This window comes from Drosophila serrata, unplaced genomic scaffold (assembly GCF_035046125.1).
Source record: "Drosophila serrata isolate PLE 108 unplaced genomic scaffold, ASM3504612v1 contig_82, whole genome shotgun sequence".
Lineage (NCBI taxonomy): Eukaryota > Metazoa > Arthropoda > Insecta > Diptera > Drosophilidae > Drosophila > Drosophila serrata.
The window spans coordinates 1561-27809 of NW_028256980.1; the positions used below are offsets into that span (position 1 = coordinate 1561).

A 26249-nucleotide genomic window follows, 5' to 3' on the forward strand; every position below is an offset into this window, starting at 1 on the left:
ACTCTATCAAACGCTTGCTGGACATCGAGATATGCTGCAGTGCAGTATTTTTTACACTCAAATGCTGTTATAATTTCATGCATCACCCTGTGGCACTGTTCTGGGGTTCCATGTCCTCTCCTGAAACCAAACTGGTATTCGGGAATGATGGCGAGTTCGTCCATAATAGGCAACATTCTCTTCAAGAGTATTTTTTCAAATACCTTAGAAAATGTTGACAGTAAGCTTATGGGACGGTACGACGATAACTCAGTTTCAGGCTTCTTTGGCTTTAAAATCATCACCACCTCAGCACATTTCCACTGAGTAGGAAAGTGGTCTAGCCTCATGATCGCATTAAATATAAAAGTTAATAAACGAATGCATTTTGGTGGTAAGTTTTTTAAAGTTAGTCCATCAATTTTGTCCAGGCGGGCGCTTTGTTGTTTTATAGGTTCTTAATTTCCATTAAAACTTCCTTCGTTTGTATACGATGAATTGGTAAGCTCATTTGGCACGGAGAAACTAAAAATCTCTCTATATCTTTCTCGACAGTTTCGTTTACCATATTATTTGGCTGAAATACAGAGTGCAAGTGGAGCGCAAAAGCTTCAGCTAGCTTGTCATCAGATCTACACCACTCACCGTTGTTGTTCTTAGCAACTGTGCTTCTCTTAGCCGGTCTTTTGAGATATTTTGTTGCTCTCCACAGATTATGTTCATAGTTTAATGATTGAGGATCAAGACTTTTAAGGAAAGTGGTAAGAGATTCATTCTTTAGGTCTGATAACATTTTTTTTAGATCTGATGTGGCCTTGTTATACAGTCGCTTGTCAGCGGGATATCTGCTTTCCTACCATCGTTTTCGCAAATTCCGTTTATTCTGTATCATTGTCCGGATTTCAGTTGCTATAAATGGTGGTCTTATATGTTGGGAGTTAGTTGCAGGAGCAGTAGATATATAACTCGCTGAATGTTTTGCGGCTGTTAAATACTCTACTGCAGCATCTATATCGTCTCCTGTTTTTAAAGATAAATTGGAACTTACATTTGATTCAAGATAGTTTTTAAGCATATTGATGTTTGTAGTTGATGAGATTATTTTATATGGCTTTTTTTGCATACAAGCTACAGCGCAATATGTGGCTATTATAGGAGAGTGATCAGAGCTTAAGTCAAAATTTTCAATAACATTCATGTGTGATTGTGGATTTCCAGAAAAAACTATAAAATCAATCAAGTCAGGAATATTGCGGCTGTCGGTAGGCCAGTATGTTGGTTTTCCAGTTGAAAGGCTTACAAATTTATTAGCTTGTATGCATTTGTAAAGCTCGCTTCCTTTAGGGTTTGCTAATCTGGAACCCCACCATGGATGTTTTGCGTTAAAATCACCTCCTACAATGAATCTCGGCCCAATTCTCTGAAAGAAGTTATTGAAATCCGCTTCTTTGAGTGAGTATCGAGGAGGCAGATATATAGCAGATACTGACACATCTGCATGCACACATTTTATCTCTATAACGGCTGCTTGTATGGAGTCTTCCCTGACACTGTCCATAATTGTAAATTTTATTCCATTTTTTTAAGAATGGCAGAGCCTCCATGAGCTCTATTCGCAGGGTGGTCGGCTCTTAATAAATCATATCCGATTATACGACAGTAAGATTTGGTGGTAAAATGAGTTTCAGATATGAGCATGACGTGTATTTTATTTGTTTTTAAAAACATAGATATTTCATTGACATGGTTGCAAAGCCCATTGGCATTCCAAATTCCAATATTAAGATTTATTTGCATAATTTGTTTACAAGTAACATAATCATATTAAGCAAATTATTCGTAAGTTCAGACTGTTTCTCCAATAGGTGTTCTATTCTTTCTAATGAATTGCTTGTGTTAATATTATCTGATGTCACTTTAGCATATGTTTGGTATTCGTTAGATATTTTGAACGGCGCTGCATTCGGCGGAGCAAAATTGTAGGTTGCTTCGGTTTTATTGACTGCGTTCATATTTGGTTTGCGACCTGTTGATGTCTTTTTGGACATGAGTTCCTGGTAGATACTGCACCCTTTGTAGCTTGCAGCATAATTTCCATCACAGTTTGCACATTTAGCTGGAGACTCTTTATCTTTTGGGCAGCAGATGCTTGGATGTGGAAGAGAGCATTTAACGCACTTGAAGTCTTTTGAGCAGTAAGCTTTAGTGTGTCCATATTGTTGGCAGCGATAGCATTGTACTATATCATTAACTTTGCGAACTGGCTCGACGTTGACTATAGCATTTTCAATATGTTTCAGATTCCAGACCCATCGAAGAAGATTAAGAGGTGCCCCATATTCCCCATAATGATTATATGTCTGGCAATCATCGCTCTCATCACCGTAGTCCAAGGCAGTAGCATAGAAGTAAATTCAATAAGTGCTAAAAATGGATACCTATTATTTCAAACAGGAGTTACGGAGATACCCACGAGTTACTAATATTATTACTTAAGCATAAACATAACTAAGACCATGTTAATGTTTGAGAACTTGTTGGATGAAGCGATATATTTTCCTGACGTAATCCAAATAGATTACTTAGTTGAAAAACTAAAAAGGGAAATAAATGGTTTGAGAATAATCAAGAGAACCAAACGAGGTCTAGTAAATATTGTAGGAACAGCATACAAATATTTATTCGGCACACTAGATCAAGACGACAGAGATGTGTTAGAAAGCAAAATTAATAACTTGTCAGAAAATTCCGTTCAGAATCATGATTTGAATATGATTATTGATGTGATTAACAGCGGGATAGATATCAATAACAAATTCAAAATTGAAAATGAAAAACAACAACAGGTAGCAGTACTTATTTTAAATTTACAACAATTTACTGAGTATATTGAAGACATAGAAATGGGTATGCAACTCACGAGACTGGGAATTTTCAATCCGAAATTACTTAAACATGATTATTTGAAACAAGTAAATTCCGAGAAAATGCTAAAGATTAAAACATCCACTTGGCTTAAAACAGATACAAACGAAATTTTAATAATTTCCCATGTTCCTAGCGAGATAACAAAAGTCCCAATATTCAATATAGTCCCATATCCTGACGAGTCCAATTACATCCTTACCGAGTCTGTATTTGATAAGTTTTATATTTACGAAGATAAGGTCTACAATACACACACAGGTAAACCAATTTCCGATAAGTGATTAATAGGAATTATTAAACAAGAACCTACTGAATGTAAATACACTAAAGCACACAATGATTTCCAAATCAATTATATAGAACCAAACATATTAGTCACCTGGAACATTCCAGAAACACTTGTTAATCAAAATTGCATCAACAATATTAAAAATAAATAATATTAAAAATAAAGAATTGTACTATGCAAATAAATGAATTCATAATTTCAAGCAACCTTGCAGATTTTACACAGTCAATTTATATTGTTAACAACATAACCAAAATAGAACCTTTGGCAAACATTCAAACAAGAGATATAATCGAATCCCATGTAAAATATTACAGCATATTTCAAATCATGTCTTACATTTTTTGTTATTACAATCCTAAGTTTAATATTGTATGTCAGTTATAAATTTAAGAGTATACCTAAGAAACTCATTGTTAAATATAAGAAAACACAAGAAGAACAACCGATTCCGGAACAAATTGTAAATGATCAGATCATATCGGAAAATAACATCATGATTTATCCCACATTATCCGCCTGAGGACAGGCTAAATTCAAAGGTTGGGGGAGTGACATATCCACAGTCCCATAGACTTTAGCACGTGCCTACTTATTCCACATATATGTACACCCATGAATCATCATCGAATGATAACCATACAGTCATCGGACACCACAACTCCACACGAGTTCGACAGTAGAATAAACACAAGTCCCCAGTAGTAGACTAAACAATTTTATTGTCTAAACATCCTTTTCTATTTGTCGCGGTCACACGCTCAAAGTTCGGACTCGTTAGTTCGAAAACAAAATTATCAAATTTCAAAAGAGCACTTGTATCCAAGAGCCAATGCACTTGAATCCAAGAGAAATTAAAGAACCAGTTAAGCTCTCTCTCAGAATCTTTCGAAATCCATCAAGACCCACAAAAGCTCGAAACCGAGGCTTGATCGTCACCCATCCTAGTTCAATAAGTGGAGTTCAGTTTGAGACACGAAATTATTCGGGCGGTGTTCTTCTTATAAAAATATCTTGTAAATTTTCGGTTAAATAAAAATAAAAAAAATGTCAAGGGACAGAAACTATGGGATTCCAATTCCGGTGAACGTTGTGTAAATTGTTATATTTCTACTTCCCCTTCAGTACCATTCCTTTTGAATTCAGCTCTGAAACAGGTTGGGTTGCAGAGGCCTCCATCCTGAATCATAAAGAAATTTTCATACAAGCCATCCAGGAATTTCCATACAGTAGGCATCAGAAAACATGAATTCGGATTACCAGAGAAAATATCCGGGAATCATTAAGGAATCCTGCTAGGAATTTGTCGTGAATTTCGACACGAATTCCCCCCTGAATCAGAAGGGAATTTCGAACCGGACTCTGAACGAAATCATCCAGGAATTTGAGACGGAATCAGGCAATAATCGTGGGGGAATTCAGAGTAGAATCAGATAGGACTCCCAGAGGAAAACGTGTAGGAGATCCCTGGAACCCTCGCCCCATAATAAATATCTGACGAAATTTATAATTTATTTTTTTAATATTTATTTATTTAAAAAACTTTATAATTTTTTCAATGATTACCACATTTTTCCTTAGCACAACTTCTTGCATATCCTCTAAACGTATGTTACGGATCTTTCCTTCCGGCTATTCTCTCGTTAATCTATAATTAAAATACATATGTATATACATATGGATATTAGAATATTTTTCACAAATATACACACCAATTAAGAAGAAAACAAATACTGGATTTACAATCTCCTTCCGTTCACACCGTCTAGGTTAAAAAAGAATTCAGGTTCAAAACTAATTCTGCTAATGAATTTATTAACTGAGTAAAAATAAGTCAATTACCTTTTAAAAATATTTAATAAATTACAATGCAAAATACTTGTGAACACTTCAGCTGTCATTAGATCTGCGAAAAAATCGATTTACAAAAATACATAAATTACATTGAAAATGTTTAAATTATATCTTTAATTAGCTTTAATGTACTGTCTTATGCTATATTGAATGAAAATCCCATAATGATGGCTGTAATGGGAATCCGAGTGTCTGAAGATATCTAATAAATTTGAGTGCGATGTTTTGTTGTTTCGGAATTATTAATGGAGAAGATTTGAAGATCTGCAGATATTAAAGTCTCCTAATATTACAACTTTATTATTATCTATTTTGCGTTCTTCATCAACGTCAGCTTTAATTTCATTTCGATATCATGTAATACGAAATCTGAGACTCTTTTAAACAATTATGAATGACGTGTCTAGATATTTAAATGCAATCGATTGATAGGTTGCTCAGGGGCTTGGCGATTTCTTTGTTTCAAAAAGAAATTGCACATCTAAGAAAAAACTTGTTTTTTCCAGTACCATTTAATTGGTTAGATATTTATATTTTGGTCTAGATATTTAAATGCAATCGATTGATAGGTTGCTCAGGGGCTTCGCGATTTCTTTGTTTCAAAAAGAAATTGCACATCTAAGAAAAAACTTGTTTTTCCCAGTACCATTTAATTGGCTACTATCGATTCTCCTTATAATGTCAAAAATCCTTAGATTGTCTCTTCCTGGGAAAGAGTCAAGGTTTCAACAAAACATAAAAAGTATGAAGAACAAATAAGCTTTCTTGCTCTCCTTGGACATTTGTAGCCCCAAATCTAGTTGGAGGAACAAAGTCTCCTAAAAGGAAAAGACCCGATGCGTTTATTACTCTGCTGCATCCTACGTAAAGCGAAGCTCGCTTAATGTCCATTTAAGGTGCACTGCGACTTTGACGTCGGTTCCTCCTTGGCTTTTATGAATGGTTATAGCCTCAGGAGGAACAACAGGAATTGCTTTCGATCAACCAAAGAATGTCCTGAACTTCGACATTGAAAAACTCGAGCTGTTTTTTGAATTGGAGTCCAATCTGTGTGATCCGTTCTTTTGACCTGGTCATGGCACCAACTGTAGGATATAAAAACTTAATCAAAAGATTTGTCACTAATGTATCTTTATTAACTAAGCTGTTGTCAATTTGCATTAGTTGGCCTGTTGCCCCGTTTACCAGTCCATCATATGTGTCTATATTGACGGTCACCATATATTTTGCTGTTCTTTTAAGGTGTAGTCAGGTGGCAGTCACTGGGTTCCCTTCGTGGCAGCCGCGGCGCCGCCTCTGTCCACAGACCTTCCAAAGCTTTGCCGCTCTTGCACTCCCGCAGATCGCCCCTTCGCGCACTGCTCATCGGGCTAATCTACGTGTTCCCGCCCTCCTCTCTTCGATATTCCCGACCGCCCGCAACCGAGTTCCCGAGTTCGCGCTCCACTTCGCAAACCCGCTCTCGCACTGTTAAGCTTGGCTTATCGGTCGGGAGCGCAGACCTTATGTTTAAGGTAGTAAGTTTTATGTACGAAGAGAAATAAAGCTGGCGCACTGAAGCGAGCCCCACGACGCCCCCGACCTATATTTTTAACCTCTACTGGTTATACCATTTTACGACTGCGTCGCTGGATCAATTTTTCCATACAGGATCCATAGCGGTAGGATCGCCCCCCTACGAACAGTTGATCCTTCGAGCCGGATACGGATATCCTTCAGTCCTTTGACCTGCAGTTCCCGGTGATTTTTCCGCTAAAGATAAAAATATGCTTTCTTCCGTATCGTTCTCGCTGCCGGTCTTCAACAGTGGGCCGAAGATTTATTTTTTTCTTCGTGTTAACTCCAAGTCCGAGTTTTGTTGACACAACTGCAGTTGAATATTTCATATTTCTCTGCGTCTTCGATTGTCAAACATTTTCATCCGTGTCCGTTTTGTGTGCACCACCAGACTTCTCGCCGTTTCTTTCGGTTTCCCATTGTCCATCTACTTGCCAACGGTCGAGACCTATGTGCAGCCACATACAGACAAACGCATTCTAAACTTGTGCACATATTTCCAAGCAGGAAAAAAATTCTCCGTGAACAGTTAAATTGCGTTGCGAAAAAAAGGCATAATTAATATCGGCCACCCGGTGTGCGCTAGTTTCGGAAATTCACCCTGTTCGCCGAACAGTCCGCCGCTGCCGCTATATTTTTGTTGTTGCCATTTAGTTCTTTGAGTCCCGCACTTACGCACTGCTTTTCCGACGGCATAACCCAGTGAGCTTTTCTCCGCGACCAACAACGGATGATATTTAATTCTACCTTTCCTGCGTTGAAATTATTAAACACCTGCGGCTGATACCTTTAAAAATTAACAAATAGTTAAACATTCACCAAGAGATCCAGAATTTGAATTAAATTAATTAATTAATTCTTTTGAGTCCCGCACATACGCTTTGCCGATGGCAAACCCACTGAGTTTTTCTCCCGAACAAAAGCCATGAGTTTATTTCGACCATTTCGGATCCGCGATAAATAATTTTGACAACAACTGATTACTTCCGAACAATACTTTACTAAATCAGTATTTAATTAATATTTAATTTATTACGGGATACATCCTCAACCCCTGACCAATGTTCTGAGCAAAATATATAAGCAAACCTCCACGTCCGATCTAAGTAACACAGACCAAATATTAATTGAAAAATGCATGGATTATAAATTCGTAAATTCACACATACTAGCCCGAACTACTTTCCATATATAAAAATATATATTCTAAAATACAAAGGATTTTTAATTTCTAATAAAAAAAATTGTATTCCCATAAAAGGTAAAGAGAGCATACTCCGTCTTTTACTCTGTCTTTACTATTTTAAATAGTAGGACAACCTCTTTTTCGGACAGTCTCTCCACTCCGACACCTGCACTCCAGGGGTATCCATTTAAATTGGTTCTGCCGCCTCAATTGATTTTTTATTTCGGCACTCAAAATATTGCGGAAATCCAATTTTTTTTGTATAATTGGTTTAAGCAAGGCCGATTCCGTCAATCCGTTTGGAAAGATCCCAGTCGGCATCTCTGCGACCCTCTCCTCCTAAATAAAAGTCCACCTCTGTCCGCTCAAGAGCAAACAGCGACAATGCTTTAAATACTAGCCCGGCCGACCACAGAAATGGCTCAGACTGCCATCGACATTGCGTTGAGGAAGTTTATTGCTACGACAGACCTTGTGAGTCAATTTGATGCAAAGATCTACACTCCGGGCGCCCCAGAAGCCACCAAGCTCTCTCCTTACACGTGTCAAGTGCGTCGCGACCAGATTCGAACACTTTGGGAAAAGGTCTTCCTGGGAAAGAGTCAAGGTTTCAACAAAACATAAAAAGTATGAAGAACAAATAAGCTTTCTTGCTCTCCTTGGACATTTGTAGCCCCAAATCTAGTTGGAGGAACAAAGTCTCCTAAAAGGAAAAGACCCGATGCGTTTATTACTCTGCTGCATCCTACGTAAAGCGAAGCTCGCTTAATGTCCATTTAAGGTGCACTGCGACTTTGACGTCGGTTCCTCCTTGGCTTTTATGAATGGTTATAGCCTCAGGAGGAACAACAGGAATTGCTTTCGATCAACCAAAGAATGTCCTGAACTTCGACATTGAAAAACTCGAGCTGTTTTTTGAACTAGAGTTCAATCTGTGTGATCCGTTCTTTTGACCTAGTCATGGCACCAACTGTAGGATATAAAAACTTAATCAAAAGATTTGTCACTAATGTATCTTTATTAACTAAGCTGTTGTCAATTTGCATTAGTTGGCCTGTTGACCCGTTTACCAGTCCATCATATGTGTCTATATTGACGGTCACCATATATTTTGCTGTTCTTTTAAGGTGTAGTCAGGTGGCAGTCACTGGGTTCCCTTCGTGGCAGCCGCGGCGCCGCCTCTGTCCACAGACCTTCCAAAGCTTTGCCGCTCTTGCACTCCCGCAGATCGCCCCTTCGCGCACTGCTCATCGGGCTAATCTACGTGTTCCCGCCCTCCTCTCTTCGATATTCCCGACCGCCCGCAACCGAGTTCCCGAGTTCGCGCTCCACTTCGCAAACCCGCTCTCGCACTGTTAAGCTTGGCTTATCGGTCGGGAGCGCAGACCTTATGTTTAAGGTAGTAAGTTTTATGAAATTTACAGAAATGGCTCAGACTGCCATCGATATTGCGTTGAGGAAGTTTATTGCTACGACAGACCTTGTGAGTCAATTTGATGCAAAGATCTACACTCCGGGCGCCCCAGAAGCCACCAAGCTCTCTCCTTACACGTGTCAAGTGCGTCGCGACCAGATTCGAACACTTTGGGAAAAGGTCGAAGGAATTTCGATAGTTGTTCTGAACTTATATCGGCATCCGGTGAGAGTACGCCTGGATCGGGCTAACGCTCCAGCCCAAATATGAGTATTGTTTCTCGGTCTACGAAAGATGTATTGCCGACCTCCAAGAGTTGATCGAAAAGGGCGCTTCTCAGGCCGTTCCAGATTCCCCACCGTTGTCTGCCACCGGTGGACACCGAAATTTTCGCGGGTGACTATATTCGGTGACCCATGTTCAGTGACCCTTTTACTGCGGTTTATATTCACAACTCGCGTCTCACCCCGGTGGAGGAATTGTTCTACCTACTATCAAAGATAAGTGGCGAAGCGCTTTGTTTTCAAAGCCCCGCTCACCGACGAGGGCTTCGTCTCAGCTTGGCGAAGCCTCATCGACCACTTCGAGAACCGGCTGTTGTTGGTCAACAGCCAGTTGAAAATTATTTTTATATCAAAGTTCCCATTCCTTCCTTACGTGCCGCAGACGGCATCACACCTTGCTGCATCCCAGAAACTGTTCCTTCAGTGTTTTTAGATTGCTCCTGAACCTTCTAGCCCAGAAACCGCACCGATCCAAAGGATATCTTCGTTCTCCACGCGAGTCACTACTTCTCCCAACGCCTTCAATTTTTGGGTGGCCTACGGCGAAATCAAGAGCAGACGTTACCTATGCCGAGTCTGCAGCGGAATCCATCCGCTTCGAAAATGACAAAAATTACGCGGTGTCCACCAACCGCTACTGTTTCAACTGTTTGGCCCACGAACATTCCCAAGGCAAGTGCTGCAGAGAATACGTGCAATCAGTACCACCCCAAGCTAGTGCACATGCCTGGGAGTCCAGTTCCCGCACACCGATCGCAGCATCGGATGACTTCGTGCTCCTAATTCGCTTTATTTACTGGCCACTCTTCTAAATTATATATTTTTTCCAGTCCGCTTCGAGAAGATGCCGCCGCTTCGCACCACGCTAACGCTCTGGACGGCTGACGTATCAGAGGTTCAATCCAACCAATGGCAAGGTTGCCCTAGGATCCTTCGCCTCTCCCCGGCACTCCTCAGCCACTCCACGGCATTCGTCCACCGCTCCTCAGCTGCACTCCGGTGCGCCTAGGAAATTTCCGCCGCTAGCCAGGATACCCTGCAGACCGCGGCAGTCGCTTCGTCCCCAGCCATCCGTTCCGCAGCTAGGTTCATAAAAGACGAATATGTTGTAACCCGAGTGATTACAAGGGGGGGGGGGGGGGGGAATGTTCACGTCAGGAGGCCTCTTGTGGCGGCAGCGCCGCCGCCTCTGCCCACCGAGCCCCCAAAGCTTTGCCGCTCTTGCACTCCCGTCGGTCGGCCCTTCGCGCACTGCTCATCGGGCTAATCTACGTGCTCCCGCCTTCCTCTCTTCGATATTCCCGACCGCCCGCAACCGAGTTCCCGAGTTCGCGCTCCACTTCTCGAACCCGCCTTGCACTGTAAAGCTTAGCTTATCGGTCGGGAGCGAAGACCTCATGTTTAAGGTAGTTAGTTCTATGTATGATGCGAAAAAAAGTTGACGCACTGAAGCAAGCCACACGACGCCCCCGACTTATCTTATACTATTTTACGACTGCGTCGAGGGATCTATTTTACCATACAGGATCTTTAGCGGCAGGATCGCTCCCCAACGAACACATAATTTGGGCCTTTCTTAGAGTAATTTCTTTGTTTCTTACTTACATATGAGCTGTTTTTACAGTATCAATGGCAGTTGAAATCAACTCTTCTGTGGCGATTTCAGCCAGCTTTAAGGAGTTGTATTGGTTAACCTCATCATCAGAAGCAAATAGATGGCTAGCGACATCTGGAACTTCAGTTGGCGGACAACTCCTTGCCTAAAAAGCTCTACATCTGCATCTGTCATATTGGCTTCAGACATGATATTCAACGGCAAAGAAAATGCCTTATCGTCCGTTTGGCGCATTTTTTCGGCTAACGCAAAGAACTTAAAATTACTTCAAAGGTTTGTGCCAGCCAGAATATTGAAGGAATTTGATGTATTTTCAGATCCCCAAACGCTATAATTGACTTACCCCAAAAATTACATCTTGACTTCTAAAAATTGGTCGAAGTCTTTCATCCAAATATCCGAGCGTTTTGGATCCGACCATCGAGATTTCGTTTATAATAATTAATTGGAGGTCAATTAGCTTACATGCATTAAGGAGTCATTGCTTCAGGGTCTTAAGGGATCTGATGTTTAATTTACTGGAATTTACTGGAATGAATTGAACCTACCTAAGAATTAGGGCATGCTTACGCCATGGGATTTTCATCATCCATTTCAACTTCGATCGCTTCATCATAATCTTCGTTGGAGACCCATCCCATCCCAATTTTTAAAAAGCTGCAAATTTTGCAAGGCATATCGATTTCAAGTCAGCATGCCTTTGCACGTACCGATCAAGTAAATGTTGTTCAAAAATATCAGTTGAATTCCCAGGAAGCTGCTTTAATTCTTTATTGGATCGCACTATCAGAACCTTTTGTCTGGATGGCAAGTGTTTATAAATATATTTCCTTCACTCGCCTCAGATATTTGTATGTAGTCCTTAGATGGTGTATGCTGCTTCTTGGGCTAATATTTCCGTAGCATTAATAAACTGGCTCCCGAAATGCAGCAGTTTCCATTTAGCTGATATATTTCCATGGCAAATTTCATTAATGGCTTTTTGAAGCAGTTGCGACACCCCCCGGTTAGACTTATTCATGTAATTAATTATATAACTATAACAGGCAAACGCAACTAAAATAAATTGTATATTCATGTTAGCCCTATGTAGGCCTATGCTATCCCTACCCTTAAGTACCATTCCTTCAGCATTCAGGTCTGAATCAGGTTGGAATGGAGAGGCCTCCATCCTGAATCAACAGGCCGCTTTCATACCAGCCATCCAGGAATTTCCATACAATAGGCGTTATAAAACCTGAATTCGGACTACTCGTGGAATATTCCGGGAATCATTAAGGAATCCTGCTAGGAATTTGTCGTGAATTTCGACACGAATTCCCCCCTGAATCAGAAGGCAATTTCGGTAGGGATTCTGAACAGAATCATCCAGGAATATGTGACAGAAATTCCTTACAGCGCGTGCTCGATCTTCGCTTCGTCTGTGATCCTGCGAGAGTCAGTTTAGCAAGCCCGAAGATCCTTATCATCCAACTTTCGATGTGACTTTTGATATTGCGTGTGACGTACAGAATATTTCTGACCGTCCAGCCAATAAAGTCCTATGTTTTCGCAAAACGGACTTTGAACGGCTGAATAATTTTATATACGAGTTCAATTTGTCCGATCTCTACATGTGACATACTGACATTGCAGTTGCTGTGGATATTTTTTACAATGCCATGAATTCATTTTTTACTGAATGCGTTCCGTTATTCTATCCTCCAAGCTCGAATAAACCGGTTTGCTAAAGAGTTGAGCCGACTTAAAAATAAAACAAAATAAAATATCCGCTCAAATGGATGCGCCAACGAAAGACATCATTACCACTGAACAAATTCAGTGGGCAATAGATTTTTTCGATAAGTACAAAAGTCCGGGCCCAGACGGCTTAATACCGGCAATGCTACAATCAGCCAAGGACAATGCTACAATAAAAGCCATGGACTCCTGGACGTTCACATCCGGTAGTCTCTAGAGGGACATCAACTCTCGGATGCGCAACATGCTTACCGCGAAGGAAATTTAACGGAAACAGTGCTACACGTAGTTGTACATCATGTCGAGAAGACATTACAACACAAGCAATACACGATGGCCGCCTTCCCAGACATCGAACGCGCGTTCAATAACGTAAACCCCGACTCTATCCTGGGCTCCCTCAACTTGTTAGGTATTGAGAGAGGCATCAGAGAGTGGGTCGGGGTCATGCTAAAGAGCAGGACGATCACAGCCGAACTGAGTGGCACTCACCTTACGCGGACTGTGAAGAGAGGCACACCTCAGGGCGGGGTATTATTGCCCCTACTCTGGCTCACAAATATAAACGGTATATTGATAGATCTCAATACGGGTAAAGTTAAAGCAGTTGCTTACGCAGACGACGTAGTACTGCTAGTATCAGGACCATACCCTGACGTTATTAGCGAGATAATGACGGGTGCACTAGGTCGATTAAATAAAAGGGCAAAAACCTGCGGACTAGGTATCAACACCACTAAGACAGAACATATGTATGCTTTTCACATGTAGAACTGAGATACCACCCTTCAACATGCCCAGTATAAACGGCATGGAGCTAAAACTAGCGGAGAGAGCAAAGTATCTAGGAATAATTCTGGATAAAAAGCTCTCATGGAAAGAAAACATTGCAGAAAGAGTAAGGAAAGCAAGCATTGTATTCTACTACTGCAGGAAAATGTTTGGGGACAAATGGGAACTGCACCCAAAGATAATTATATGGCTCTACACAGCAGTGGTACGGCCAATAATAACATACGGAGCCCTAGTATGGTGGCCGGCACTTACTAGGGCTAACAACAGAACGAAGTTGACACGGATACAACGGGCAGCGAGTGCGGGGGCCGTGGGTGCAATGCGCTCATGCCCCGCGGCTGCCCTCAACGCTATCCTGAATATAATGCCGATAGAACTGTTCGTGAAGGACATTGCAGCACTGAGTGCACTAAGACTGAAGGCAAGCAATTGTTTGAGGGAATACGGCGACAGGCTCGGAAATACAAACGTTAAGGCCGACTACGATGGCGGAGATGAAATTCGGGAACGCATTCTCGACCTCATACCGATCGAGGGAAAACTGGAGTAGGGGCAAAGTAGTAGTAGAGAACGTGGTGTCCCTCTACACCGATGGCCCAAAAATAAGCTGCGGCGTAGGGGCTGGGATCTACGCTGACAATTGGGGAATTGAAAAGGCTTTCAATCTCTCTAACTCAGCGACGTTCTTGCAGGCTGAGTTACTAGCCATAAGGGAAGCAGTCGAACTTTCCTTAAGGCAGGATCTCAGGGGCAATAGAGTGCGGATTTACTCGGATAGCCAAGAGGCTATAAAATCCCTAGCTGCCTAGCTAAATTATTCGATCATTCCTATGGCAGCTATATGATATAGTCGTCCGATCTGGCCCGTTCTGACATATATACGAGTGAGAGTATATAGAAGGCTAACTAGACTAGTTTGCGTAGAAACGGACAGACGGACAGAAGGACAAATGGACAGACGGACAGACGGACATGGCTAGATCGACTCGGCTGTTGATCCTGATCAAGAATATATATACTTTATATGGTCGAATGGCCTCCTTCACTGCGTTGCAAACTTCTGACTGAAATTATTATACCCTGCAAGGCTATAAAAAACTAAATTAAAGCAAAAGCAAAACAGGAAATACTTTAATCTGTGTGGAAAAAACATGACAGAAATAGCTGACCCCGCTAAAAATAGCTTAAAAAAACAAAAAGCTTAAATAAATAGCTAGAAACTAGCTAAATGAACTTGGTGGAAACTATATGCTTATATTTGTGTTCAGAAATACGACAAATTGTAGAACCGGTGATAAAAAGAAAATAAAAAACAATAATGCTAAAAATAAATAGCCAAAACAAATAGCTTAGAGCAATAGCCGAAGAGTTTAGCAGAATTCTTGACTTCTATTTAAAATTCTCTGACAAGATTTTGTAATTTAGGACGACAACAAAATTCGTAACACCCGGTGCGAAGCAAAAATAAATAAATAAAATAATTGTTAAAAAAAAATAAAAAAACAAGCTTTTATAAATGACCGAACTAAAAAGAAGAAAATAATTTATAATTACAGACAAAATTATTGTTTCAGAGCAATAGTATATAATTATTAACAAGATCACTAAATTCAGAGTTAAAACCGTGGGGTGCATCCGAAGACACCGTAGTATCTCATATATTATATATATCATATTATATCAATAATTGTTTTAACATTTAATAATTGTTTCAGTTCGACTATTGCTGTGAATTTGTCATTTGACTGATTTACATAATGATGTCACTTAGCACAACGTTTAAATACATACTTGACGAGATATTCTACAGCTGCCCTATTTTTGTTAATTTAATAATTTTTTTTTTAATATCAGAGATTTTCTTTTATATTATAAGTAGAGGTTGTTTTATATTGTTTATTAAGAATTAGTATGCTGAGATTAATATAACATAAGTGTGCGGGATTATATAAACTATTGGAAACTTAAAACAACAACTTCTGACGACTTTGGTAACTTTGACAACTGATATTCAACTTAAAACGACTTTAATAAGATTTCTGTTACAACTGTATTCAAAAACGACTCCCGAAAATGGACTGCTTCTGATGACTTCTTTTCTGCAACTGCTCCATGTTCCTTCTGCTCTCTCGATCGATCAAACGCCATTCACAACGAAATGAAATGTGTATCCGTTGTCCGCCTGTACCTCAATACTTTACACATATGTTCACAGAAATACATTTATCATTAGTTGTAACAATAATAAAGCATGTACTTGGCGAGACATTGTACAGTGAAACTGTTATTTGTAGGATTTTTCTATATTTGCATAATTTTCCCCTTACAGATGATAATTGTAACATTGATTATAGATGCAAACCCCTCTTTTAACTATGAATTTAGTGATCTTGTATATAATTATATACTATTGCTCTGAATTAATTAAGAATTTTGTTTGTAATTATAAATTATGTTCTTCTTTTTAGTTCGGTTATTTATAAAAGCGTGTTTTTTTTAGTTTTTTTATACTTTTATTTATTTTATATTTTTTAGTGTGGGTACCTATAAATGCATTTTTTTCAATCATCCCGAACTAATAAAAGCGTATTAAAATACGTCAAAACTAGCTGGAAACCAACTATAAAATAACTTATGACTGTAGAGGTAGTTGTTTGACAAATTTTTAAAATTTTTTGAAAAACAATTTATGTTTTTAGAAATTAATATCTTTAAAAACGTGGGTGGGAGATTCTATTTCGCCAGCAATGTGTCGCCGCTCTGTGCTAAGGAGACGGAAATAAATTTCACGAGCCTATTTCCACGGTTTTGCATTTGTTAAAAAGGTCTCGGGCTACGTTTAGTTTTAGGGAAAAGTTTCAACAGAAAAGCGGGAAAACGTTTTTTTTACATACAGCGCAATTTTATTTTAAGCAGATGGTGCCAGTGCGTAATACGTTTTTTGACAGCTACCCATTGTTCTCTGCTCAGTTAAGTTGATGTGACAAACCGGTATTGTGTTCACTGTGAAATTGAGAAAAAGAAGTATAAAAAATAAGTTATTCCTTTCCTAATATTTCAATTGGAAACCATCAAATCAATCACGTGTATTATGCAACTTTTTATTAAATTTCAACAGCAGGAATTTGTCTTTAAGGTGGTAAGTTGAACTGTGTAAATTATACGTATCGTGCATTCAAGGTTAAATTCACCATTCTGTCCATAGTTCAAAATGCCTAGAGGACGACGTGCAAACATCGGCCGCCACATAAATCATGCAAGCCAGCAACAAGTTTATTCACAGAACTTAAGCGAAGAAAGACAAAATATAATAAAACAAAATGCCCGATTGAGACAACGCGTGAGGATACGAAGATCATTGACATCATACAATCGATTGGCATTCCAATAAGATCATCAGTGATGATGAAAATATAGATATTAGACCAATGACAACTATATGCTGATATTGCAATACCTTAAAGTTCAAAAGAGAAACGGCTGGATTGTGCTGCGCACCACCACAGCCTCTGAAACCATTGTTCGATGGAAGAGATTCCGATTCCAGCCATTTTCTGCAACACATCCTTGAATACAATAACTGCTTTCACCTGACTTCTTTTGGAGGTATTATTATTAGCAAAGGCGTCTTCATGCCGTCTTGCAAGCTAAAAGTTACACTGTTTTCTTCAACAAATGATTGTTTCCAATTACATATATCAGGACAAATATATCATTTGCATGGTTCAATGGTGCCAACACCAGATGAACCGTATACATTTCTGCAAATATATTTGACTTCGTCGATGGTGGAGTAGCTGAATGTGCAAGACAGGGAACACCCTAATAATCCCACCAGACACGCACAAATTTTTCATAAGAGCCGATTGTACCTCAACAGATAAACATGTGCGAGGCTTCAATGCACGCACCGTTAATAATGTTGCTGCAATTATTGTTTGCGATCCAAATAAATCGCGTCACATTGTCTTCAGCGAAGAAGCAATATCATGCATCGTGTAAACGAGACACATCGTTTGTACAATACGTTACAATATCGAATCTTTTATTTGCAAGGGCAAGAAGGATACGGCATCACATTGAATATGGTCGATCCAATTACAGGTAAAATATTTACGCACTTATTATTGATATTATTGGTTACCATTAACAATTCATTTAGTTTTGCATTTTCAGGCGTAACAACGAATAATAATCTAAGCGCACTGAATAACTATACGTATCGTATGATGATTCGTACACATGAGGAGAATGCCATTCTGAAGTGCTGTCGGCTATTCCAGCAATTCACTGCCGACGTTTAGCGTTCATCCGATTCATTCAGGCACAGCTTAGATCTAAGGACTATATACACTTGCGTGATGTTATTCATTCAGATAGTGATGTTCAGAATATTAGAAGTCTGACGATTCTCCCATCATTTTATATCGGAAGCCCACGCCACATGCACAAATTCGCTCAAGACGCTATGAAGTATATGCGAAATTATGAAACTCCGGACTTATTTATTACGTTCAAAGTCATCCGAAGTGGACGGAAATGGAACGTGAGTTGGAACCGAGCCAAATACCGCAAGCTCGCAATGACATAATCGCCTGAGTATTTCAGAACAACTTAAGGCTATGATGGATGTGCTTATATACTCGGTGGAATGGCAGAAAAGTGGACTTCCGCATGCTCATATCCTAATTTGGTTGCTGAACAAATAAAATTCAACTGAAGTAAATGACATCATATCAGCTAAAATTCCTGGTGCCGTACTGATCCCCATCTAAACGACATTGTGACGACACAGATGGTGCATGGACCATGCGATGAACTGAATCCATTATCGCCTAGCATGGCTGATTAAAAGTGAACAAAACGATATCCGCGACCTTTAGTTGCTGAAACAGTCACAGGGAACGATGGATATCTAGTTTATCATCTGCGTTAAAAAGAAGATAATGGCTGAAATTTCAAAGTTAAAGTTCAAAATCAAGACATTGAGATCGTAAATAAATTCATTGTACCAAAATTTCGAAGCTATCAGGAATTTTCGATACATATGCAAACAATGAGAGTTGTCAATTAGCCAAATCAATCAAATATTTGTGCAAGTACGTCACAAAAGGCAGCGACATGGCTGTGTTTGGTATTGCGTCGGAAAATGCGAATGATCAGCAACTTCCAAATGGGTAGATAAATGGTGGCGATTATTCAAATTCATGAAAGATATTCCACAAATGTACATTTTGCAGTGCAGTTGTAAAATGGCCAAAGAGTTTACTTTACTGAGACTAATGCGGCGCAACGAGCTGAGAGACCACCATCGACAACATTGACTAGCTTTTTTGCAATGTGTGAATCAGGTCCATTCGCAGAGACGCTGATATACGTTAAAGTGCCCACTTGGAATCAATTAAAAAAGAAATTCCAACAACGCAAGTAAGGAACACCAGTTCGGGATTAGCTACAGTTGTTTTCCACTGATGCAGACGGTTATGTAGGGCATGTATACGGTTCATCCTGAAAGTGTTCGGAGCAAACCGCGGGCGCCTAATTATGCGCGCATAGGTGTACCGCAGCACCTGCTGCGCTCTGAGGCGTTTTCTTTGTTATCTATTGCTCTCTCTTTTCTTCTTTTGTCGCCTTATCTATTAAGCAATACCACATTGTAAGCTTATATATAATTGAAGCCAAGCGTCCGATCGGCAGTTGCAGCTCCGACGAGAATGAAACAAGAAAATAAATACGGCACATAATCCACCTATTCGTGCGTTACAAACGCACATACATTCATACAGAACTATCTGATTCCACATAGGCGGCCGCTGAGTTTCGTGTACATCTCGCTGTGAAAACAAAGATGTGTTGTGCCAAACATTATAAGCAAAGGTGGCTAGCATTTAAGCTTCGTAGATAGCACCTATTGCATATCTATATATACATATGTATATATAGCATAGACGCGCGTTACCAATTATCCGCTGTTGCGAGTCAGAAAATTTGCAACAACCACATTGTTGAGGTTCCGTTGCATCTCGGTGACGCTGATTAACCTCTTAATTTTCGCGGAGAAAATTAAACGGGATCATACCTACTGAAGCGGTCAGACATTATCCTTTTATTAGTTCTTGTCCCGTGAGGAAATAAAAAATGTCTAATACGGAAAACTCGGTTAGGCCTCAAAATGAACCGCCAAATGACGTGGACTTATACTGAGCCAACCCAATCGATGAACTATTATATAAGCGCCGATTCGGTAGATCATTTTGATGAAGCTGATTTACTGGCGCGAATAGAATGGATTAATTCCTTAAACCTGGCCTTTTATTCCTCACAGACTTCGCTGGAAAAACTGGATTTTGCGGAGATAGCGAGCGACCATCGCAAATCGCAATTGCCAGCTGCAAATTTAACATCCATCAACATTATTAGTCATCCGGATCTTTCCTTCCGATCTAGGAAGCCTAGGTTGCTACTTCTTTAGATAGCTCGTGTCTATGTATCCTATCCTGATTGGTCGGATTTTATTGCGACGTTCATCAAGGTCATCGGAAGTGATGAGGGGCTAAGCGATATTGAAAAATTACAATATCTAAGGTCAAGTTAAGGCGGCGTGGCTCTGGAAACCATACGTTCTATTGAGCCCTCGAATGCCAATTACAAAAATTTACTCACCAATCAATTTGATAATAAAGTTATACATTTTCAGGCACACTTACAGGCAATATTTGGGTCAAAGGGTGTCGAGATGGGATCAGCCAAGGGTCTTCGGGAGTTAAGCGATTGCATGAATTCGCATCTGCGAGCAATCCGTACCCTTGCCATTACGCAACAAATCTCAAATGGATTACTATTTTAAATCGTCGCACAAAAGATGGATCAGAGGACGCTCTACTACTTTGAAGTCTATGGAGGCATTCTTGCAGAGGAGGTATAGAATGATGGAAAATTTGGACCAAGCCTTGGTAACGCAACACCAGGCCAGCACATGGGGAAAAACCTGCATAACCAACCACATTCATTGCTTCAGCTGCTAAGTCAATTCTCCCGCTATGTATATATTGTGATGAAAGGAATCATTATTTGCCAAAATGTACTCGATTTTTAAATTTAAATCCGAATCTTCGATTAAGAGAAGCAAAGAAGTTGTACCTGCGCCTCAATTGCTTGCGCAAGGGGCATAGTTTGCAGCAATGCAAGTCAACGCATTGCAGATATTGTCACATAGAGCACCACTTATTGTTGCATATCAATCAAGACCCATCCGTACCACCTCAGTCTCATCACTATCATCCGATCCACTTTTAAACTCTCAGCCATCAACATCAACTTCATCAATATTAGTATCATGTTCACTTTCATCATCATAACCTGATTACCATTCATCAAACTCTTCACCAAAACCCGCAAATATTATTCCAGTTGATTACCTGTTGCTTACAACCGCTACTATATAAGTTAACAACCTAGTTTCTAAAATCGGTGACAAAGAAGATGCAAGCTCAGTACATATGGCACAACCGGGTGAAGAAACCAGAAGTTCAATTTACTACCAACTCAGGAAACTACCGGATTAGTGTTCACACGATCGTTCCCCAACAGATGCAAGCTCAGCGCACGTGGCGTACCATATCTAGGGTTTCTGCCAATGTGGAATGCAATGAATTGAATGCAATCAATGCAATGACCAATGGTAATTAGAAGCGGCCAACAGTTACAAATCGTCATAACCAGCTAATGAGAACAAAGAACGTCAGCGGAAAACCAAAAAACATCAGCGGAAGCAATGACGGCGGCAGAGACGCTGACAGCGATGGAGCAACAAGCAGCCTATATAAACGATTGTTAAGCTTAAGCAAGTTTAGTTCTTAATCCAACTCAAAACAATAGATTTTGTTTTTAATGAAAAAATAACCAATTATTTTTAACTGGCGCCCGAGCAGGGACCTGGTTCTAATCCTCGAAAAGTGCAAGTTCCGCGTCGATCGGTAAAAAAAATCCCGACGTTCGGTATAATAACTCCGTCTAATACGTGAAGAGTGAAATCCAACAACGTGAACCGGAGGAGCGAAAAACAGTCGCAACCCCTATTTCAAAGGACTTGTACCTGGAGGAAAGACCAGGCCATTTATTATCGCCATGATCCCTTTAGTACCCGTTAGGAGGGAACGTGAGAAAAGGTGTAGAGGAGGCCCCCCAGTAGACCCACACTCGAGAGGAATTGCCGCAGAGTGGGACAAAAAGGAACCCGCCAAGTCTATCGTCACGAGAACACGCCAAGGAATGTTATTACTGTAAGAATAGCTTTAAGTACACTTGGAAAAAATAATAACATTGAAAGAAAATTAACACAATTAGCAATTAAAAATTCTCAACAAAAATAAGAAAACAAAATTTAAATTATTTACTAATTATTTATGATCCAACTTTTGAGTTTTAGAGGGAAACCTTGGTAACTTAGTAAAGGAAATATTAAATCCGAATAAGGACTTCTCTAAATATGAAGATCAGGAAATAAAGAAAGCATTTGCACACAATTTAAGTGAGTTAGATAAATTACCAGATATTGTCCGATCGCTTAGAGATTTTTTGGGAAACAAAACTGAATACTCATCATGGAAAAAAAAGTGTCAATAGGGTATTAAAATCCTTTTGACAATTCGCAATAAGATTGGTATTGGAGTCATACAATACCCCTCTAGACTGGACAGCAATCTCGAAATGACTAACAGCACATTTTGCAGACAAACGCGACTTAAAAACTCTAGAATATCAACTTTATGCCCTTAAATAAGGTAGACACCATAGTTGAATTCTACCAACCAGTCTATCAACAACTCCCTCTAATTTTAAATCATTAGTAACTTAGATGTCTCACAAGAGACCGTGAAATCCTTGACAGTCATGTACCGAAAAAAAAGCTTTGGATACATTTGTCAGAGGGGCATGAATGGCAACTTGTGACAATTGTTAGCCATTAAAGAACCACATGACTTAGGGCACGCTCTTCATCTATGTAGCCTTCTTGAAAACCAAAATACTATAAATAATCAGACACCAAAAAACCCCTTATTCGGAAATTTACCAATAATACCCCCTAAACCTCCACAACCTTACCGCATAGTACCTACAAAGCAAAGCTTTCATCCACACCTATACCATTATCCGAATCAGTCGCAAATAACATCCACAATTGGAAAACCTCAACTTGCTCAGTTTAATCAACCCAAACCGTACAATCAGACTTTCGTAAAACAGGTAGCACCTTATGGCACACCAAACATTCCCCCACGGCCACAACCAAAGCCAGTACCAATGGATGTTGATTAATAAATTCGTTCGCGTTATATTAATTACATGAACCAACCGAGAATCAATAGTTATGCAGGGAAAAGACCACTCAGTTCAGCTAATGTTCAAAATGTTAACAAAATACCAAGGCAATTCCATATTTACACAGACTCAGATAATGCAGCACAACAAGATACAGAAGAAGACTAATTTCTCTCAAAACACAGAACAGAAGAACACAACGTAAATGACCTACAAGAGGAATACACATGGCAAGCCGATGTCGATCAACAAGAATATATAAACAGTTCAGAACTACATTTTTTAGAGTAAATCGGTCCTCGTTACCCTACTTTAAGGTAACCATGGGGAACGGAAAAATACTAAAATTTCTAATTGACACCGGTTCAAAGCAAAATTACATCCAAAAGCAATTAGTACCAAAACCCAAACCTAATGAAAAAGTTTTCTCCGTCAATTCAGTCGGAAGAAATACCAAAATAACGCACCATGCTATGCTTAAACTCCCTAACCTTTCCGATGCACCGATGAATTTCTTTTTATTAAATACTTTAAAAACTTTTCATGGTATTCTAGGCAACGACACATTAAAAGGTCTAGGGGAAATAATAGACGTCAAAAACGATGCATTAGTTCCCGAAAATAAAAATAAGATTAAAATTCACCAATCAATTACATAGGCAGTTAATACAATCGGACCACAAATTAGTCATATGGCCGAATAACAAAAATTAATTATAAATCGTCTCTCTAAAAGTCACAAAAATCTCTTTGCCGACCCCGATACAAAACTCCCATACACAACCAAAGTAATAGGTGAAATTAGAGCTTCGTCAGACTCCCCAGTATACGGAAAACACTACCAATACCCAAAATCGTTAAGACAAGAAGTTGAAAAACAAAAAACGAGATGCTTAAAGACGGCATTATAAGACCCTCAAGATCACCATATAACGTACCAGTTTGGTTAGTTCCGAAAAAGTCCGGTCAGTCCGAAGAAAAGAAATATAGATTAGCAATTGACTATAGGAAACTAAATGACGTTACTATCTCAGATCGGTACCCAATTCCCGAAATTGGCGAAATTATAGCACAACTTGGAAACAACAAATATTTTTCGTTGTTACATCTGAAGAGTGGTTTCCATCAAATACCACGGATAAAAGATACGGATATAGAGAAAACAGCATTCGGTGTGAATGGAGGAAAATTCGAATTTACAAGACTTCCATTTGGCTTAAAAAATTCTCCATCTATTTTTCAAAGAGCTTTAGACGACATATTGAGAGAACACATAGGAAAAGTCTGCTACGTATACGTAGACGACATTATAGTTTTCAGCAAAGATGAGGTAGAACATGGCCGAAACGTTGAAAAAGTATTTTCAACTCTTCAAAATGCCGATATGAGAGTCCAAATAGAAAAATGTCATTTTTTTAAAATGAAGTAGACTTTTTGGGGTACACAATATCAGAAAATGGTGTTAATAGAAGTATAGACAAAATAAAAGCAATTACGAAATTCCCAGTACCAAAAACTATCTATAAACTAAACTATCTAAGACATTATCTTTATGGATATTCAAAAGCAGTAATATACACCGATCATCAGCCCTTGAGTTTTTCAAATAGCGTAAATAACCATAACGCAAAGCTAAAGCGCTGGAGAGATCTCATTGGTGAATATAACCACGAGATCAGGTACAAGCCCGGAGTTGCTAATGTAGTAGCAGATGCATTGTCTCGAGCCCCCTCAGAAATGAATTCAATAAGTTCATCAGAAACAATCCATAATGAAAGCTCATCACACAATCTCATATTTTCAGTAGAAGCACCCATTAACGTATTCAAAAACCAACTCTATTGAATGACCACAGATACAGATTCTTATAATTCCATTTCCAACATATCACAGAAATATCATAAAACAGAAGCCCAACACGGAGGAAAAACAGGCAATCTTGACAAACAGACTTGACCCTAAACTCATAAACGGAATTTTCACATCTGAAGAGGTTATGGGTAAAAAACAAAATATTTATCCTACATATTTTAAACCATATAAAATAAGATTTACACAAAATGAAGTAGAAGACGTAAGTTCAGAATAACAGCAAAATGGAATTATCACTTTAGAACATAAAAGAGCACACAGAGATGCAAAAGAAAACAAAAGGCAAATTTTGAAGAACTATTTTTTTCCGCAGGCCCACAAAAAAATTCAAGCCACAGTTCAACTCTGTCAAACTTGTAAAGAATCAAAGTACGACAGACACCCCCGAAAAGGAGAAATCCAACCAACCCCCATCCCGAATTAGCCAGGAGAAATTATTTACGTAGATATTTACATAAAAGGAAAACAAAGCGTATTAACAGGTATCGATACATTTTCCAAATATGTACAAGTAAATATTTTAGAGTCAAGAGCATCTGAAGACATAAAAAATCCACTAAGAGAAATGCTTATTGCTTTCGGTATGCCGAAAATGATAGTAATGGATAACGAACGAGCACTAAGCTCGGCTGCAATAAGGTTTATGGTAAAAGACCAACTTAAGATATCAGTACATACCACAGCCCCGTATTCATCGACAAGTAATGGACAAATAGAAAGATTCCATACAACATTAACCGAAATTATGCGATGTCTCAAAAAAGACAACGAGAGTATGACATTTGCAAACTTACTTTTTAAATCAGTTCAGGAATATAATAAATCCATACACTCAGTAAGGAATGTACCGAAAAGAAACTGCACACTTTCAATTGTGAAAAGCTCTCAGTGGGAGCTTTCGATCATGCCATGCGGTGCACCGTTATAAAGCTCTATTAATTCTGCGTTGTTTGCATGTTCTCTTTTCACTATTTGTTTTGCACATTTCGCAATGCCTCGTATTGAAAAACACGTCCGTCAAAAAAAAAACTGGCAGAAAAAAAGGTCCAAGGGATGCCAGCGTCGATAAGAAGGTGCTAGCTTTAATTGAGAAAAATCCCACGACGTCAGTTCGAGATTTGGCCAAAAAAGAGCGAACGAGTGTAAGTATGGTGCAGCGCATAAAACAACGGCATGGCCTAAAGACTTATAAAAAACAAAAAGTGAAAAAAAAAGTTTGCGCCAACAAGAAGTCGGCAAAACGAGAGTACGCAAGCTTTATGATCGCTTGCTCACTGATGCAGTGGAATGCGTCGTAATGGACGACGAAACATATGTAAAATTGGACTCAAAAACATTACCAGGCCCCCAATTTTACACAAAAGCCAAAGGTGAAACAATTAGCGACTCGGACACCAAAATAGAAGTGGACAAAT

At 39.3% G+C, this 26249-nt stretch overlaps 1 long non-coding RNA gene across 2 annotated transcripts in view; it reads right to left on the reverse strand.

The window, feature by feature from the left end:
* Window positions 1-4699: 4699 nt before the first annotated feature.
* The window catches only part of LOC110187607 (uncharacterized), a 28315-nt gene continuing 6765 nt past the window's right edge, over window positions 4700-26249 (reverse strand). Inside the window, exons 1-4 of one of the 2 annotated variants that reach the window (XR_015273183.1) lie at window positions 15433-15748; window positions 5039-5102; window positions 4909-4961; window positions 4700-4844 (exon numbers count right to left, since the gene is read on the reverse strand). This is a non-coding gene — a long non-coding RNA (uncharacterized LOC110187607). Of the gene's footprint in view, window positions 4845-4908; window positions 4962-5038; window positions 5103-15432; window positions 15749-26249 lie in introns of those variants that run through there. The other variant, XR_002319897.2, reaches the window with a different exon arrangement.